The following is an 18,008-nucleotide window of genomic DNA, read 5'->3' on the forward strand; positions in this document are numbered from 1 at the left end:
AGGCAAAAAGACAAAAAAAAAAAAAAGAGAGAGAGAGAGAGAGAGAGAGATAAGCTTTTATGACCTGATTCCTATACTTACTTACAATTATTTAGGATGGAATATTGGGAAGTGACCTGAGTTTGGAACCAGAGGGTGTGCAACATGTTGGCTCTGGGTCAATGGACAATTAACTGCTGATCCTCAATTTACTCTTAGGAATAATGATATCTCCCCCCACAATAATCACAGGGATGTGTGAGGTTCAAGATATAAAAGAAAACCAGAAATAGCAACAACAACAAAAGACAAAAAAAAAAAAAAAGATATAAAAGAAAACCAATTATATGTAAGATTTATTGGTCACTTTGTATCAGACTAAATATTTGACATTTCTTGTAGGTCATTAGAATTCTTATATAGGATCTGAGACAGAGTGGTAATGTGACTTAACCAAGGGCACATGACTTGTAAGTGTCATGGCCAGGGTTCAAACCCAGAGTCTACGTTCTAAATAATTATGTCTTATGTCTTCTAAATAGTAAAGAGTTGTTCAAATGTGATGTATCAATAATCTTTCAACCAAGAAATTCTTACAGCAATAATCAGGAGACTGCATAGAAAGATCCTATCTTGCCTAAGCTCAACTAACAGTTGAACCTGAAACCAATGCTTCTGCTATTTTCAGTGGCTGCTTCTAATTTCCAGAAAAATCATGCTGAGTCACCATATACGTCCGGGATTCTGCATAGCATGCTTTATTGACAACTATTCCTTTGTTGTGATGTAGCCAAACCAAACCAAAAAAAAAAAAAAAAAAAAAAGGCTGACATTGAACTTGCATCTCAAATCTGAAAAAGCCTCTCTGAATTCCTATGTATCAATCATTGTTGGAAAGAATAAGTACAAATCAAGGGAATTAAGTTTAATCCCCCTAATAGATAAAAAGAGCCTCAGCGAGGGTTAGGGAGAAATCTCTTCTAACAGTGCCCTTAGGAAGCATAGGGATTTACTGTTCTGTTTTGCATTATTTGTTGAAACATTTAGAATAATCAGCCACTGTCTGATGAGAGAGTGGACTACATACGGAAGGCACTTAACTCTTCTAATATTAAAGTGCATATTCAATCCCTTATTGGATTTTTTTCTTCAAAAAGCACTGTTTTTAATAAGTAATTTCTTCACTGTGTGTTGAGAACAATAATTTCAAGGTCATTGATATAACTCTGGTGTCTAGGGAATTTTCATAAATTTTTAGCCCTGGCAGAAGGAAATTATAATTTAAGAAGAATATTCCAGAGTTCCTGTAGTGGCTCAGCAGTGACGAACCCAACTAGTATCCAGAATGATGCAGGTTCTATCCCTAGCCTCGCTCAGTGGGTTAAGGATCCGGCATTGCCATGAGCTGTAGGTGTGTGTAGGCCACAGGCTTAGCCTGGATCCTGCATTGCTGTGGCTGTGGCGTAGGCAGGCAGCTATAGCTCCGATTCTGCTCCTAGCCTGGGAACTTCATATGCCACTGGTGCAGCCCTTAAAAGACAAAGAAGAAGAAGGAGAAGAAAGAGAAGAAGAAAAAGAGGAAGAATCTTCCAATTTTAGCCAATCCTGCGTCTGAAAAATAAATAAGATCAATATAAATCGTCTGGATAACCAACAAGGAAATGCTTCATTATCGCACTCAGTAAGGTTATGTGATTTCTTTTTTGTCATAATGTCAGAATTCTTGCCATAATCAATTAAGATAAAAACACCAAGCTTTAGCAGACCTCAACCAAAGAGTAAAAAGGAAAAAATGTAACTATTAATTGTTATACCTGCTGCATCACTTTTTAAAGTGAGCACCTTCTTCTAACTAGACCCATAAGTGATCTTAGCAAAGTAAAGGTATCTTGTTGTCTTCTCTTTATTTTGAGGTGACAGCTCTCCAATTTTTCAGTCTCAAGACCCCTCTATGCACTTACAAATTATCAAGGACTCCAAAGAATTTAGGGTTGCGTTACCACCTAAGAAAATGAAAGAGCGTTAAAGTTGAGGCATATCTCAGAGACACTGCAGGTTCAGTACTGACACAATAAAGCCAATCTTGTGATAAAGCAAGTCACATGAATTTTTTGGTTTCTCACTCCACATAAAAGTTATATTTACAGTATACTGTAGAAGCCTTTTGTCTAAAAAAGTATACACATCTTAATTTTAAAATGTGTTATTGGAGTTCCCATTGTGGCTCAGCAGGTTAAGAACCCGCCTAGTATCCATGAGGATGCAGGTTCACTCCCTGGCCTCAATCAGTGGATTAAAGATCTGGGTGTAGGTTGCAGATGCAACTCAGATCTGGCATTTTGTGGCTGTGGTGAAGGCCAGCAGCTGCAGCTCCAATTCAACCCCTAGCCTATGAACTTCCATATGCCACAGATGCAGTCCTAAAACAAACAAACAAACAAACAAACAAAAACCATTATTGCTAAAAAATGCCTTTATCATCTAAAGCCTTCATCATCTGAGCCTTTAGTGAGTCGTCATCATTTTGCTGGTAGAGGATCTTGCCTCAGCATTGACGGCTCCTAACCAATCAGGGCAGTGGTTGCTGAAGTCTGGGGTGGCCGCGGCGATCTCTTAAAATAAGACAGCAATGAAATTTCCTTTCACAAACATTTCACTGTAGCATGCAGTGCTGTTTGATAGTATTTTACTCACAGTAGAACTTCTTTCAAAATTGGAGTCAATCTTCTCAATTTCTGCTGCTGCTTCTGTAACATACTAAATCTTTTGTTGTTATCTGAACAACCTTCACAGCACCTTCACCAGGAGTATATGCCGTCTCAAGAAACTGCTTTCTTTATTCATCCATGTGAAGCAACTCCTCATTCATTCAAGTTTTATCATGAGATTGCAGAAATTCAGTCACATCTTCAAGCTCCACTTCTAATTCCAGTTCTCTTGCTCTTTCTGCTACATCTGTGATAACTTCCTCCAATGAAGTCTTGAACTTCTCAAAGTTATCCATGAGGTTGAAATCAGCTTTTTCCAAACCCTTGTGAAGGTTGATATTTTGATCTCTTCCCATGAATCACAAATGTTCTTAATGACATCTAGAATGGTGAATCCTTTCCAGAAGACTTCAATTTATTTTGCCCAGATCCATCAGAGGAATCACTATCTATGGCAGCTCTTGCTGTATGAAATGTATTTCTTAAAAAATAAGACTTGCAGGTCAAAATGACTCCTTTACCCATGGACTGCAGAATAGATGCTGTGTTAGCAGGCATGAAAATAACATCAATCTCTTTGTACATCATCAGAGCTCTTGAGTGACCAGGTACATTGTCAACGAGCAGAATTATTTTGAAAGGAAGCTTTTTTCCTGAGGCAAAAGTCTCCACAGTGGGCTTAAAATATTCAGTAAACTATGTGATCCAACGATGTGCTGTCATCCATGCTTTGTTGTTCCATTTCTAGAACACAGGCAGAGTAGATTTAGCATAATTTTGAAGGCCCCTAGGATTTTCAGAATAGTAAATGAACATTGGCTTTAACTTAAAATCACCAGTTGCATTAGCCCCTAAGGAGAGAGTCAGCCTATTCCTTGAAGCTTTGAAGCCAGGCATTGACTTCTCCTTTCCAGCTATGAAAACCAAGATGGCACCTTCTTCCAATATAAGGCTGTTTAGTCTACAATGAAAATCTGTTGTTCAGCATAGCCACCTTCAGTAATTATCTTAGGTTTTCTGGATAACTTGCTACAACTTCTGTATCAGGACTTGCTGCTTCACTTTGCACGTATATGTTATTGACAAGGCTTCTTTTCTTAAACTTCATGACCCTCTGTTAACTTCAAACTTTTCTTCTGCAGCTTCCTCACTTTTCTCAGCTTTCATAGAATTAAAGAGAGTTAGGGTCCTTCTATGAATTAGGCTTTGGCTTATGGAATGTTGTGGCTGGTTTGATCTATCCAGACCACTACAACTTTCTCTATATCAGCATTAAGGCTTTTTTGCTTTCTTACCATTCGTGTGTTCACTGGAGTAGTACTTTTAATTTCCTTCAAGGACTTTCTCTTTGCATTTACAACCTGCCTAACTGTTTGGCACAAGAGGCCCGGCTTTTGTCCCATCTTGGCTTTCAACATCCCTTCCTCACTAAGTTTAATCATTTTTAGCTTTTGATTTAAAGTGAGAGGTGTGCAAGTCTTTTCACATGAATGGTTAAAGGCCATTGTAGGGTTATTAACTGGCCTAACTTCAATACTATTATTATGACTCAGGGAATAGGGAGGCCCAAGGAGAGGGGGAGAGACAGGGAATGGCTGCTCAGTGGAACAGTCAGAACCCACACAACATTTATGGATTAACTTTGCTGTCTAATGTGTATGGTTCATGAAGCTCCAAAACAATCAACAGTAGTAACACCAAAGTTCACTGATTGTAGATCACCTTAACAAATATATTACTAAGGAAATTTTTTTTTGAAATATTGTAAGAGTTACCAAGATGTGACACAGAAAGGAAGTGAACAAATGCTGTTGGGAAAATGGTGCTGATAGACTTGCCAGATGCAGGTTTTTGTTTTGTTTCAATTTGTACAAACAAAACAAAAGCAGTGTTGAAACTGCAATAAAGCAAGTGCAATAAGACAAGGTATGCTTGCATTAATTTATTCTAAAATAAATAATGAGCTCAATATATGTAAATATAAACTATAGATTTTATATAAATTAACTATACCTTTTCAAAAATAAAATCAACTAGCAAAAACAGAAGGATTTTGCAAATAATAGATTGTTATACCTGCTTCTGCATTCAATCTATTATGACTTTTTTTTTTTTTTTTTTTGTCTTTTTAGGGCCCCACCCATGGCATATGGAGGTTCCCAGGCTAAGGGTCGAATTAGAGATGTAGCCAGCAGCCTATACCAGAGGCACAGCAACACTGGATCTGTGCCTTGTCTGCGACCTACACCACAGCTCATGGCAACTCCAGATCCTTTACCCACTGAGTGAGGCCAGGGATTGAACCCAAAACCTCACGGTTCCTAGGCGGATTCGTTTCAACTGCACCACGACTGAAACTCCATGACATGTTGTTTTGATTTAAGTATGGGAAAAAAAGTCTGGATAAGCAATTTGAATGGGGAAGGGCATTTTTAATAGTCTTTTCAGATAATTGTGAATACTCTTTTTGATACTGCTCCGAGAATCAGCAAGTCCAAGTTTACTAAAAGTCGGTTGCCATGTGCAATCCAAAAGCATTACCAATGAAATTTCTTACTGCATTACATTAACATCCATTGCATTTAAATGGATTATCTTGCCAGCGAATTATTTTGTAACAGAAAGCAATGGCCGTTTGAGGGAAAGTGGTTGAGGTATTTAGATCTTCCACATTTCACTGAACAATACTTTAAAAATCACAGGTATTAACATCATCACTGATCTCACCAGAAAGATATCAAAAAATCTTTAAGTATTAGGAAGCTGTTGAGCTCATGCAGAGGATACACATATACCAAAATTCTAAATTTTGCTTGAAAACTCAAATGTTGAGTTACCTAAGTCTGAATCACCATAGTTCGTCTCTAAGTCATTAGAAAATGATGTTCCCTGAAAAAAAAAAAAAGCAGCTCATGTATCTCACTAGTCAAAAAATTGTCTAAGTTCTTTCACCTTCACACAACTGTCATACATGGATATGCAGAAGTGCTATATATATATCAATCAAAATTTGTCACACAGAAAAATAAAAAGATGTATACTCAAGGGTCAAGATTTAAGAAAATTAATTTTTACTGTTTCATCAGGGGCATTCTTTTTTTTTTTTTTTTATGGCCACACCCACGGCATATGGAAGTTCCCAGGCTAGGTGCCAAATCAGAGCTGCAGTTGCCAGCACAGGCCACAGAAACAGCAATGTGGGACCTAAGCCATGTCTGCAACCTACACCACAACTCACAGCAACCCCAGATCCTTAACCCACTGAGTGAGGCCAAGGATTGAACCCACGTCCTTATGCATACTAGTTGGGTTCATTACTGCTGAACCACAATGGACACTCCATGTTTCTGTTTTTTAAATAACTTCCTTTGTATCATTTTTATTAGATTCCATATATAAATGATATCACGATATTTGTCTTTCTCTGACTTATTTCACTCAGTATAATAATCTAAAATTTAAAAAAGCTATTCTTAAATATTTTATGTTTTATAAAACAGTTCTTTGCCTTCACCAAAAAAATTTTAGTGAAAGAAATGTAATTGAATAGTCCTGTTTCCATAAAATTTATTTTGATAATATGGATAAAGTGACATGAAGTTCTGGTTATAAGTGTAGTTTATGCCAATATTTGGTATTAATGGCTCCCACAGCTAAAAAAAAAATCCTGCAAAGAACTATGGATTCAAACTGAAGAGTTAGCTGCATTTACTAAATCAGTTTATCCATCCATTACAAAGTTTCTTTAACATTTGAATAGTAAATTTCCATCTTCCCAGATGTCAATCAATTGTTCTTGCAAATAGTAAAATTTTTTGCGCTTTCCACATTTTAAACAAGTTGGGTCAAATCTAACATTTTGGAAACATTTTTAAGTAGATTAGATTAGTTTTGTTTTATAAACATTTTAACTGTTTAGATAGAAGGGTTTTATAGATGACGAATATCCTTTTTGGCCAAAAAAATCCCAAACATCTGTATCAAAAATGTTTCTTATCTTAGAGGAATTTCTTCCAAACTGCAGATACATATTCTAATACAATGCTAAATGTCTTTTCCTTGAAATGACAGATTAAATATATTTTTGTATGTTTGTTTTGTTTCTCATTCTTATTTCACACCACCACGTTGAAAACAGTTTTGCTGATTCTTTAAAAATGTTAAATATACACCATATATGATCCAGCAATTCTACCCCCAGATAGTTACCCAAGAGAAATGAAAGCATATGTCCATACATACACTTATACCTAAATACTTATGTGCAACTTTATTTGTGTTGGACATAAACATCCATCAACTGGTGAACTGACAGCGCTGGCACGTCCATACAATGGAATAAGACTTGTACATTCTGCAACATGGATGAACCTCATAATAATTAGGCCAAGTGAAAGAAACCATACAAAGTACATACTGTATGATTCTATTAATATAAAATTCTAGGAGTTCCCTTCGTGACTCAGCAGATAACGAACCCAACTAGGATTCATGAGGATGTGGATTCGATCCCTGGCTTTGCTCAGTGGGTTAAGGATCTGGGGTTACTGTGAGCTATGGTGTAGGTTGCAGACACAGCTTGGATCCAACATTGCTGTGGCTGTGACACAGGCTGGCAGCTGTAGCTCCGATTCGACCAATAGCCTGGGAACTTCCATATGCCATGGGTGCAGCCCTAAAATGACAAAAAAAACAAAAAAAGACAGTGTAAAATTCTAGAAAATACAAACTAATCTACAGTGACTGAAAGCAGATTAGTGGTTGCCTAAAGTCAGAAAAAAAGGAGCAGGGAGGGAATGTATGAAGGAATTTCAAAAGGACATGAGGAAAACTTTGGGGAGTTACCCCTACACATCTTCTGGGGTGACGAAAGTTAACAGACAGTTCTAAGTGTTGCTGAAGGTATGGAACAACTAGAAGTCTCATCCACTGCCAATGAAAAAGGAAAATGAGGAATTCCCATCGTGGCTCAGTAAAAACGAATCTGACTAGCATCCATGAGGACACAGGTTTGATCCCTGGCCTCGCTCAGTGGATTAAGAATCCAGCGTTGCCATGATCTGCGGTGCAGGTCGTAGGTATGGCTTAGATTCCGAGTTGCTGTGGCTGTGGTGCAGGCCAGCAGCTACAGCTTTGATTTGACCCCTAGCTTGGGAACCTCCATATGCCACAGGTGCAGCCCTAAAATGATCCCCCCCCCAAAAAAAAAAGACATTAAAGTGATAAACTTTTGAAAAGAGTTTGGCAATTTCTAAAAAAGTTAAATATATACCTAATAAGTACCCTAGACATTCCAGCCCTAGATATTTATTCAGGAAAAAATAAAACAAGTTCACACAAAGATTTGCATTCAGCAGTCATATTCATATTCATAATAACTTAAACCTGGAAACAATCCAACTATCCATCAACAGGGGAAAGGATAAACATACTTGATACAACCATTAAATGGAAATGGAATACCACTAAACAATAAAAAGGAATGAATAAAATCAATAACCTGTGTAAATCTCAAAATCATTATACTTAATGAAAGAAGCCAGACCAAAAAAAAAAAAAAAAAAGAGTATACACTGTATGATTTCATTTATATAAAATTCTAGAAAATTCAAACTAATCTATAGTGACAAGGAGCAGATCACAATTTCCCTAGAAATGAGGATGGAAGGAGGAATAAATTAAGAAGGGGCAGGAGGAAACTTCAGGGGTTCTTGGAAATGTTTGTTATCTTGGCTATGATAATGGTTTCATGAGTGTGTGTATATGTCCAACATATCAAATTGTACACCACACCCCCCCACACACACATACACATATGGAGTTTATTGTCACCAATTGTACCTGAAGAAATTTATAAAACAAAGGACTGGGATACTATCATTGTTGCTGGGTGCTCAATCAATGTGGGGGTTGGGGAAGAAGCAGAGGCTAAAGGAATTAATCACCAATTTAAGGCAAAGTGTGAAAGCCAGAAGGCATCCCTGACAGCAGACACTCAGCTGTGGTAGACTGAAGTCAGAAAAAGCTAAGGATCATATTCAGCCTTTATAAGAAAAGTGAAGCTCCAAAAATATTTGATTCTCAGTCCAGGCAAGTCAGCTTCACCAAAGTCAGGATATTGATTGGGAGGGAGTATGACCCTCAGGCTTCGAATGGCTAAAGCACTCAAAAAGCTTGAATCCTCAGGTTCCTCTGGGCCTGAACAAGTGGCCCACTCCTCCCATTAAAGGCTAGCTCACTTGAGTCCTCTGCTTTGCAAGACAAATGCCATCTCCACACATCTCTGCCCAGGATATACCCCACCTCATAGCCTGCCTACTAGATAATAAACTAGGGCCAATCACAATCTAACACAGCAGAGGAGGTGCAGGGCCTACTAAGAAGGTCAAGGTGCTGCAGGACATGGCTAATGTGAACAAGAGGAATTGAGAAAACACGAAGGACCAGGACATGACACGAGGGTACAGAGCCGAAGAGATAAAAAATAAAGTTGGTCAAGGGAGAGTTTATCAATATGGGATCATTCTTTTGTCACAAAACATTTAACATCTTGTGTTTAAAACTGGCTCATAAAATGACTAAAAATGTCACAACTGGCACTTGAAAGAGCTGAAAAAAACCAGCCATCCCTGGTGCACCAATGGCCAAGGCTGATCGTGGAAGATGCTGGCACTAAACTGGGCTACCTGATAGCAATAGAAATGACAGGATTTCCCCAAACAGGGGCCAGGTGGCAATGCTTATCAAAAGCAAGGTGGGCTCAATTATGGTCATGAACAGCAAAGTCAGAGTAGCTAGCAGTGGGGACCCTGATTCTCAGAGAGCTACAGAAATTGCTAAGAGAATACAAGCCCCCAAGGGCAGGAGAGATGGGCAGTACTTGGTTTCTTTCCAATGAAACCAAGGGTGGATGATTAAACTCCAAAGAGCAGCTGCCCCAATAAAAAGTCATGATCTCGGGAGTTCCCATCATGGCTCAGTGGTAACGAAACCCACCAGCATCCATGAGGACATGGGTTCGATCCCTGGCCTTTCTCAGTGGGTTAAGGATCCAGTGTGCCATGAGGTGTGGTATAGGTCACAGACATGGCTCAGTTTCTGCGTTGCTGTGGCTGTGGTGTAGGTCAGCAGCTGTAGCTCTGAATCGACACCTAGCCTGGAAACTTCCCTACGGCCCTAAAGAGACAAAAAAAAAAAAAAAAGTCATGATCTCTTCCCTGTTTCCAATCCTGAGACCCTTGTCAGATTCAGAATACTATTCTCATGAGAATCTCCCATCAGAAACTCTACAATACCATCCAAGTGTTTATAATGATAATTCTCGCAGACCTGCCCTCCTGGGCATTTTCTCAGGTAACTCTGTACAAGGGAAAGAGAAATACCAAGGCCTTTTGAGGACTGTTGGCTGTAGGGTTAGATATGACATTAATACCTGAGGATCCAAAGCATTATCATAGCTTCCTTGTTGGAGAAGGTAATAGCAAATAATTAATGGTGACCTGGCCAAGCTCCCATCCAGAATAGGTCCACTGGTTCCATGACTTATCCAGTGACCATTTTCCCAGCCACTAATCCTTCCGGTTAGCACCACTCCACATTAGTTTCTTAATCTGTGGCGTAAGAGCTATGGAAGTGGAAAAAGCCAAGTAGAAGCTCTGAAACCGTCTCTCGCACTCTGCCTTGGTCAAAATAATAAGTAGAAAAAAAAAAGTAGAAAACAACATTGCATTGATAATATTGTAAATAAAAAACAAATATTGTAAATATTTGTAAATGCTGTGAGGTTTTTTTAAAAATTTGTAAATATGTATAATAAATATTGTAAATAAAAAACAATCTTGCCTGGGAGTTTGGCAGAGATTAAAAACTACCCTTAAAGACCCGAAAGATTTAGGAACTGAGATTACCATCACAACCCTATTTAATTCACTTGTCTAGACAGACCCTACAAAAACACATGTCCTAGAGGACTACAGCGCATGTATGCTCATTTACCCTCTGTAACAACTCTGTGAGGTAACTAGTAATATTACCTCTATTTTTCAGTTGCACTGAGATAAAGGTCACCTGCCCAAGGTCACACAACTATTAAGAAGCAGTGGAAGTAGTGCAGCACATAAGCTATATAATCAATCACTTTTTATATTGCCTCTCTATATGGGGCTGCCCTCCAGCCAGGAAATAGAAGGTTTGTGATGCATGGCCTGCCCAACACACACACACACACACACACACACACACACACACACACACACACACACGAATATGGACACAAAAGATAATTTACCATCCAGAGAAAGTGCTCACGTAATGTCCTGTGTGGTTGGCACTAGTGCTTAATGACCTCTCCATGAAGAGATATTCAATTGTGTCCCTGTCTTTTTGATTTCAGGAGAGTGGACATTTGGTCGTCAGATTCAAGTCACTGGCTCCAGGACGACACTAGCTCAAATCAGAATCATAGCACTTGCTTTTAAAGGATTCTAGGAGAATCATAGCTTATGACACGGGCTACCAAGCTAGCTCCCTCCCAGGTACCAGTCTAGGTCACAGAACAACCACTTCCTGAATAGAACCAAAGTTCAGAATTAAACTGCCCTCTTGTGGTGAAATATTGCTACCTGTTTGGTCTCAGAAGCACCAACCTGCAGCATCAGTGATTTAATGGAGCTTTCCCTCCCCCTGAGGCCTTTCTCAGACAACCAGAAGAAAATAATAATAGCTAAAAAACCCTAAATAGGTGGGGGCAAAGATGAAGAGCAGGAACATGGCGGCAATTCATTTTTCTGAATTCTACTTACTGTTGAACTTTCGAGGAGTGCAGGGGACTGTGGGTCAGTCCTGTGGAGGAACATTAAACGGACTCTTCCCAACAAAATCTATAATGGCTAATAGCAAGCTGGTTCTGCCCATCCCAAATACAATATATCATATTATGTATTTATGAAACAATATATTATGCTGCTTAAAAATGTGCTGCCTTAAACCTGATCATTGAAAACATGACCCTTAAATATAGTTTACATGAAATATGAGTTTTTCAAATATGTGCCTTCTGGTTCTAGAAAAAGAATATTTTCACACTACCGTAAAATGTTCTCTGTGAGCTTCCCTGTCGACATCACCTTCTCTCCCCCAGAGAAGTAATCAGTGCCCTGAATCTCCTTGCTTTTCTTTAAGTTACACAAACATACATTTATAGGCCTGCCCTGAACGTATGCAGGCTTGGCCAAGAATACATGGAAGCCTATGACCCATATACCCAAATGTATAAAATTCATAAATCAAGCTAGCAACTATTCATTAAAAACTTAAGTTTTATTCTCCTGCCTGGAAAAGTGAACCTGCCTGAAAAGCTAGAAAGCCAGATTCAAATTTCTCACATTACCAATGAGATTGAACATTTTTGCACCTTTACTGGCCATTCTTCTGCTGTGAAATGGTTAAATATTTTATGATTTTTCTAACGGGTTGTTTGTCTTTTTTTTTATTTTTGATTCATAGAAGGATTTTACATATTCTCAATACTAACCCTTTGTCCAGTTACAAGTGTTGCAAATAGCTACTGCCAGGTTGAATTTGCATTTTCATTCTTTTGGTAGTACTTTCATGAAGAGAAGGTCTAAATTTTAATGCACTCAAACTTATTAACCTTTTCTAAATTAGTTAATATATGTAAAACTTTGAAGCAGGGTCTGATACATATTGTTTATTGTAATTTTTATATCCTATTCCTTTATGAGTTGAACTTTTTATATTGAATTTTTTAAAAATCCTTTCCTATCCTGAAGTTATACAGATACTTTCCTAAGCAAATCTTCTAAATACCTAATGTTTTAGATATTTGCCCTTCACATGGCATGAAGTTTTTTTCCTTTCTTTTAATAACAAATTTGAGGAGTTCCCGTCGTGGCGCAGTGGTTAACGAATCCGACTAGGAACCATGAGGTTGCGGGTTCGGTCCCAGGCCTTGCTCAGTGGGTTAATGATCCGGCGTTGCCGTGAGCTGTGGTGTAGGTTGCAGACGCGGCTCGGATCCTGCGTTGCTGTGGCTCTGGCGTAAGCCGGTGGCTACAGCTCCAATTCAACCCCTAGCCTGGGAACCTCCATATGCCGCGGGAGCGGCCCAAGAAATAGCAACAACAACAAAAGACAAAAAGACAAAAAAAAAAAAAAACAAATTTGAGAAATAATTAGCATACCACAAAAGTCATGCTTTTTAAAGTATATAATTCAGTGTTTTGCAGTAAATTTAGAGCTGTGCAACAATCACTACTAATTCCAAAATAGTTTCATCACCCAAAAAAGAAACTCCATAGGTGCCAACTTTAATATATAGCATATATATAGCCAGTATTGCAGCACCATTTCTATTCTCTCCCCAGGGATTTGGGACATCACCTCTGTCACAAATCAAGTTATCATATCTGCGTGGATTTCTGTTAGATCTATTCACTTCCATTGGCCTATTTATCTATGCCTGCACTAATACTGGCTATATTAATTACTATTAAGCAAGCTGTCATTCCATCTTTTCTCATAGAAATCTTGATTTCTAGTCACACTTCATCCTTCTGTATAAATTTTAGAAATAACTTGTCAATATCCACAGAAATCCAGCTGGAAAATTAGTTACAATTGTGTTAAATGTTGAGAAAAAGTGACATATTTAAAATGACGCTTCTGTTTCTTAAAGATATTACTCTCCATTTATTTCATTTCTTAAAATATTTTTTGTTATATAATTTTTCCAATTTTTGTTCTATTTTTCTCTAAATGTCTTGCATCTTTATTATACGCTCAAAAGATTTTTTTTTTCTATTGAAAATGTTCTTTTCAAAAGTATTTTTTCTACCATTTGCTGCTGGTATGGTGCACATTGTTTTTCTGTTCAATGATCCTTCCAAAATCTATCTATAGAATCTTCTTGATTTTCTCTCCAGGTAATTATTTCATCTTTAAATAATAAGAATTTTAATTTTGTTTCAATTTTATAATTTTTCTTTCTTTTTTGATGCTTAATTGCATTGGTTACAACCATCAGCACAAAATGAATAGATGTGGTTATAGTAGGCATCCTTGTCTCTTGTTCCCAAACATAAAGAGACTGCATTGGCTCTTTCAATATGTTTGCTATATTCTGTAAGTTAATCTTCACGTTAAAATTTTTTTGTTTCTCCTTTGCCAAGAGTGTTTTCATAAATGATGTAGAATTTTATCAAATGCTTTTCCTGCAAAAACTTAAAGGATCATGATTTTGATTCTAATCTGTTAATGTGACAAACTACATTACTATTTGTAATCAAAGATTCTATCAATTAGAAGTTTAGGGAGAGGAAAATGACAGAGTAAAAAGGCATGAGTTCACTCCCTCCCACAAAACAACAAAATCACAACTAACGGCTGGACAACCACCACTAAAAAAGACTGGAACATACCAAAAAAGATATTCTACTTGCAAAAACAAAGTCACAATGAGATAGTAGGAAGGGTGCACTCATGATATAATCAAATCCCATAACTCCTAGGTAGGCAACCCACAAACTGGAAAATAATTATATCACAGAAGTTCTCCTATGAGAGTGAAAGTTCTGAACCCCATACCAAGCTCCCCAGCCTGGGGATCTGGCATTGGGACGAGGAGCCCCCAGAGCATCTGGCTTTGAAGGTCAGCAGGTCTTCATTGCAGGAGCTCCACAGGACTCAGGGAAACAGACATTCTATTCTTGGAGGATACACAAAAGGCTTTGCACATCCTGGGACCCAGGGCAAAGTGGTGACTCCATAGGAGACTAGGCCAGACTACCCGGAGGGTCCTGGAGGGTCTCCTGGGGGAGTGGTTGTGGCTCACTCTTGGGACATAAAAGCTGGTGGTGAACATACCCAGGAGTACGCATCTGAAGGCTAACGTCTTGTTTAGGACATCAGCACCAAGGCTTGGCCCCACACAACAGCCAGTAGGCTCCAGAGCTAGGATGCCTCAGGATAAACAGCCAACAGGGCAGGAACACAGCCCCACTCATCAACAGACAGGCTTTCTAAAGACTTCCTAGAGCCCACAGCCACCTCTAGACATCCTCTTGACAGGAGCCTGCACACCAGAGGGCCAAGACTCAACTCCATCCACCAGTGAGCAAGCACCAGACATGCCTGCTAGAATGACTGCACAGCCCCTAGAACAGCCTCACACACTAGGGGAGGGGGAAGAGGAAGACACCAGAAGCAAGAAATATACTGTCCTATAGCCTGTGGAACTGAGTCTCTAAACAGAGGTCAGAACCTACCCTGGGATCAGCTGGTCCCTGGCACTGGGTGATGAGGAGGGAGCGTACTGCTGGGACACATAGGACTTCCTCTACAGAGGGTCATTTCTCCAAGATCAAGAAACATAACTAGCCTTCCACATACAAAAAATACAAACAGAAGTTTAGACAAAATGCAATGGTAGAGGAATATGCACCATAAGGAAAAAGATACAAATCAAAAGAAAGCTGGAGTAGCAATACTCATATCAGACAAAATAGACTTAAAAATAAAGACAGTTACAAGACAGAAAAAAGGACACTACAATTGATCAAGGGATCAATCCAAGAACAAGATATAACAATTGGAAATATATATGCACCCAACATAGAAGCATCTCAATATATAAGGCAAATGCTAAGAGCCATAAAAAGGGAAATTGACAATAACGCAATAATGGTGAGGGACTATAAAACCCAACTTACATCAATGGGCAGAACATGCAGACAGAAAATCAAGAAGGAAACATGGGCCTTAAGTGACATATTAGACCATATAATGTTTATAGAACATTCCATCCAGAAGAAGAATACACATTCTTCTAAAGTATACATGGAACATTCTCCACGAGAGATTGCATCCTAGACCACAAAGCAAGACTAGGTAAATTTAAGAAAACTGAAATTGCATCGAAGATCCTTTCTGAACACTATGGGATTAGAATTCAAATAGAGGGGGGAAAACTGCAAAAATACAACTTGTGGAAATCAAATAATATGCTACTAAACACCCAATGGATCACTGAAGAAGTCAAAGAGGAAATTTAAAAATACTTAGAGAAAAATGAAAATGAAAACATGATGATCCAGACCTATAGGATGCAGCAAAAGCAGTTCTGCCAGGGAAGTTTATAGCAATACAAGCTTACCTCAGGAAACAAACAAAAACTCTCAAATGAACAACATAACCTTACACCTAAAGCAACTAGAGAAAGAAGAACAAATGAAACTCAAAGTTAGAAGGAAAGAAATCATAAAGATCAGAGCAGAAATAAATGAAACAGAGACTAAAAAGAACAATAGAAAAGATACATGAAACTAAATGCTGGTTATTGGAAAGATCAACTAAATTGACACAACTTTAGTCAGACTCAAGAAAAAAAGGTAGTGGACCAAAATCAATAAAATTAGAAATGGAAAAGTAGAAGTTATAGCCAAAACCACAGAAATACAAAGGACCATAAGAGACTACTACAAGCAACTCTATGCCAATAAAACGGACAACCTAGAAAAAAATGGGCAAATTCTTACAAAGGCACAATCTTCCAAGACTGAATCAGGAAGAAATAGAAAAGATAAACAGACCAATCACAAGTACTCAAAGTGAAAAGTGTGATTTTAAAACTCCCAAAACACAAAAGTCCAGGAGTTCCCATCATGGCTCAGCAGTTAACGAACACAACTAGCATCCATGAGGATGTGGGTTTGATCCCTGGCCTCCCTCAGTGAGTTAAGGATCCGGCATTGCCTTGCCATGAGCTGTGGTGTACGTTGCAGATACAGCTTGGGTCCCGAGTTGTTGTGGCTGTGGTGTAGGCTGGCAGCTACAGCTCTGATTCGACCCCTAGCCTGGGAACCTCCATATGCCATAGGTGTGGCCCTAAAAATGCAAAAAAAAAAAAAAAAAAAAAAAAGTCCAGAACCAGATGGCTTTACAGGCAAATTCTATCGAACATTTAGTAACAAGTCAACACCTATCCTTCTAAAATCAGTCCAAAAAATTGCAGAGGGAGGAACACCCCCAAATTCATTCTATGAGGCCAGCATCACCCTGATAGCAAAACCAGACAAAAATACCACACACACCTTTAAAAACGCTTCCCTGAAATCCATCAGGGAGTTTGGGTCTTCTGAGCATTAGCTGCCCTGGACTCCTTATCTGGTGCCTTACAGTAAATGCTGCACTTCCTTCACCACGACCCAGTGTCAGTAGATTGGCTTTTCTGCACATGGGTGAGCAGACTCAAGTTTGGTTTGGTAACATGTGTACAAGGCATTGTTTTGTGTACTATGGGAGATACCACGTTTGATTTTGTGTTCTCTTTGTGCTGTTTTCTTTCTACTCCCCACTTCCACCACTCCCTCCCACTCCTGGTCTTCCAGTCTCCACTACCTTCTGTAACTCAAATCACAGACTCCTTAAGGACAAAGACAGTGTTTTATTCATCTTTGAAAATGGCACCTATTGTATTTTTAACCTGTGCTGTCTTTGGGATAGGTGAGTTTTATCACTTTACTACTCATTAAATAAAGAGGTGCTTTCTTTTAAACATCTAAAAAAAAAAAAAAGAAAATTACAGGCCAATATCATTGATGAACATAGACGCAAAAATACTCAACAAAATACTAGCAAATTAAACCCAAAAATACATTGAAAGGATTATATACCATGATTAAGTGGGACTCATCCCAGGGACGCAAAGATTTTTCAATATCCACAAATTCAATCAGTGTGATACACCACATTAACAAATTGAAGAATAAAAACCATATGATCTCCTCAATTGATGCAGAAAAGCTTTGGACAAAATTTAATATCCATTTATGGTTAAAAAAAAAAACTCTTCAGAAAGTGGGCATAGAGAGAAACTACCTCAGTATATAATAAACCCACAGCTAACATTCTCAGTGGTGAAAAGCCAAAAACATTTCCTCTAAGATCAGGAATAAGACAAGGATTCCAGTCTTGCTATTTTTATTCAACATAGTTATGGAAGTCCTAGCCACAGCAGTCAGAGAAGAAAAGAAAAGGAATCCAAATTGGAAAGAAGAAGTAAAACTATCACTGTTTGCAGATGACATAATACTATATAGAGAAAATCCTAAAGATGTTACTAGAAAACTGCTAGAGTTCATCAATGAACTTGGTTAAGTTGCAGGATACAAAATTAATACAAAATTAATACACAGAAATCTCTTACATTTCTATACACTAACAGTATAAGATCAGAAAGAGAAATTAAGTGTACAATCCCATTTACCATGGCATCAAAAAGAATAAAATATCTAGGAATAAACC

General features: G+C 38.3%; 1 protein-coding gene across 2 annotated transcripts in view; it reads right to left on the reverse strand.

Moving 5' to 3' along the window:
- MED21 (mediator complex subunit 21) overlaps positions 326–18,008 on the reverse strand; it is a 32,077-nt gene continuing 14,394 nt past the window's right edge. Inside the window, exons 5-6 of one of the 2 annotated variants that reach the window (XR_002343796.1) lie at positions 5,525–5,576; positions 326–3,431 (exon numbers count right to left, since the gene is read on the reverse strand). The gene's annotated coding sequence lies outside the window, so the exon portion shown is untranslated. The remainder of the gene's footprint in view (positions 3,432–5,524; positions 5,577–18,008) is intronic. The other variant, XR_001308765.2, reaches the window with a different exon arrangement.

This window comes from Sus scrofa, chromosome 5, assembly GCF_000003025.6.
Source record: "Sus scrofa isolate TJ Tabasco breed Duroc chromosome 5, Sscrofa11.1, whole genome shotgun sequence".
NCBI classification, from domain to species: Eukaryota; Metazoa; Chordata; class Mammalia; order Artiodactyla; family Suidae; genus Sus; species Sus scrofa.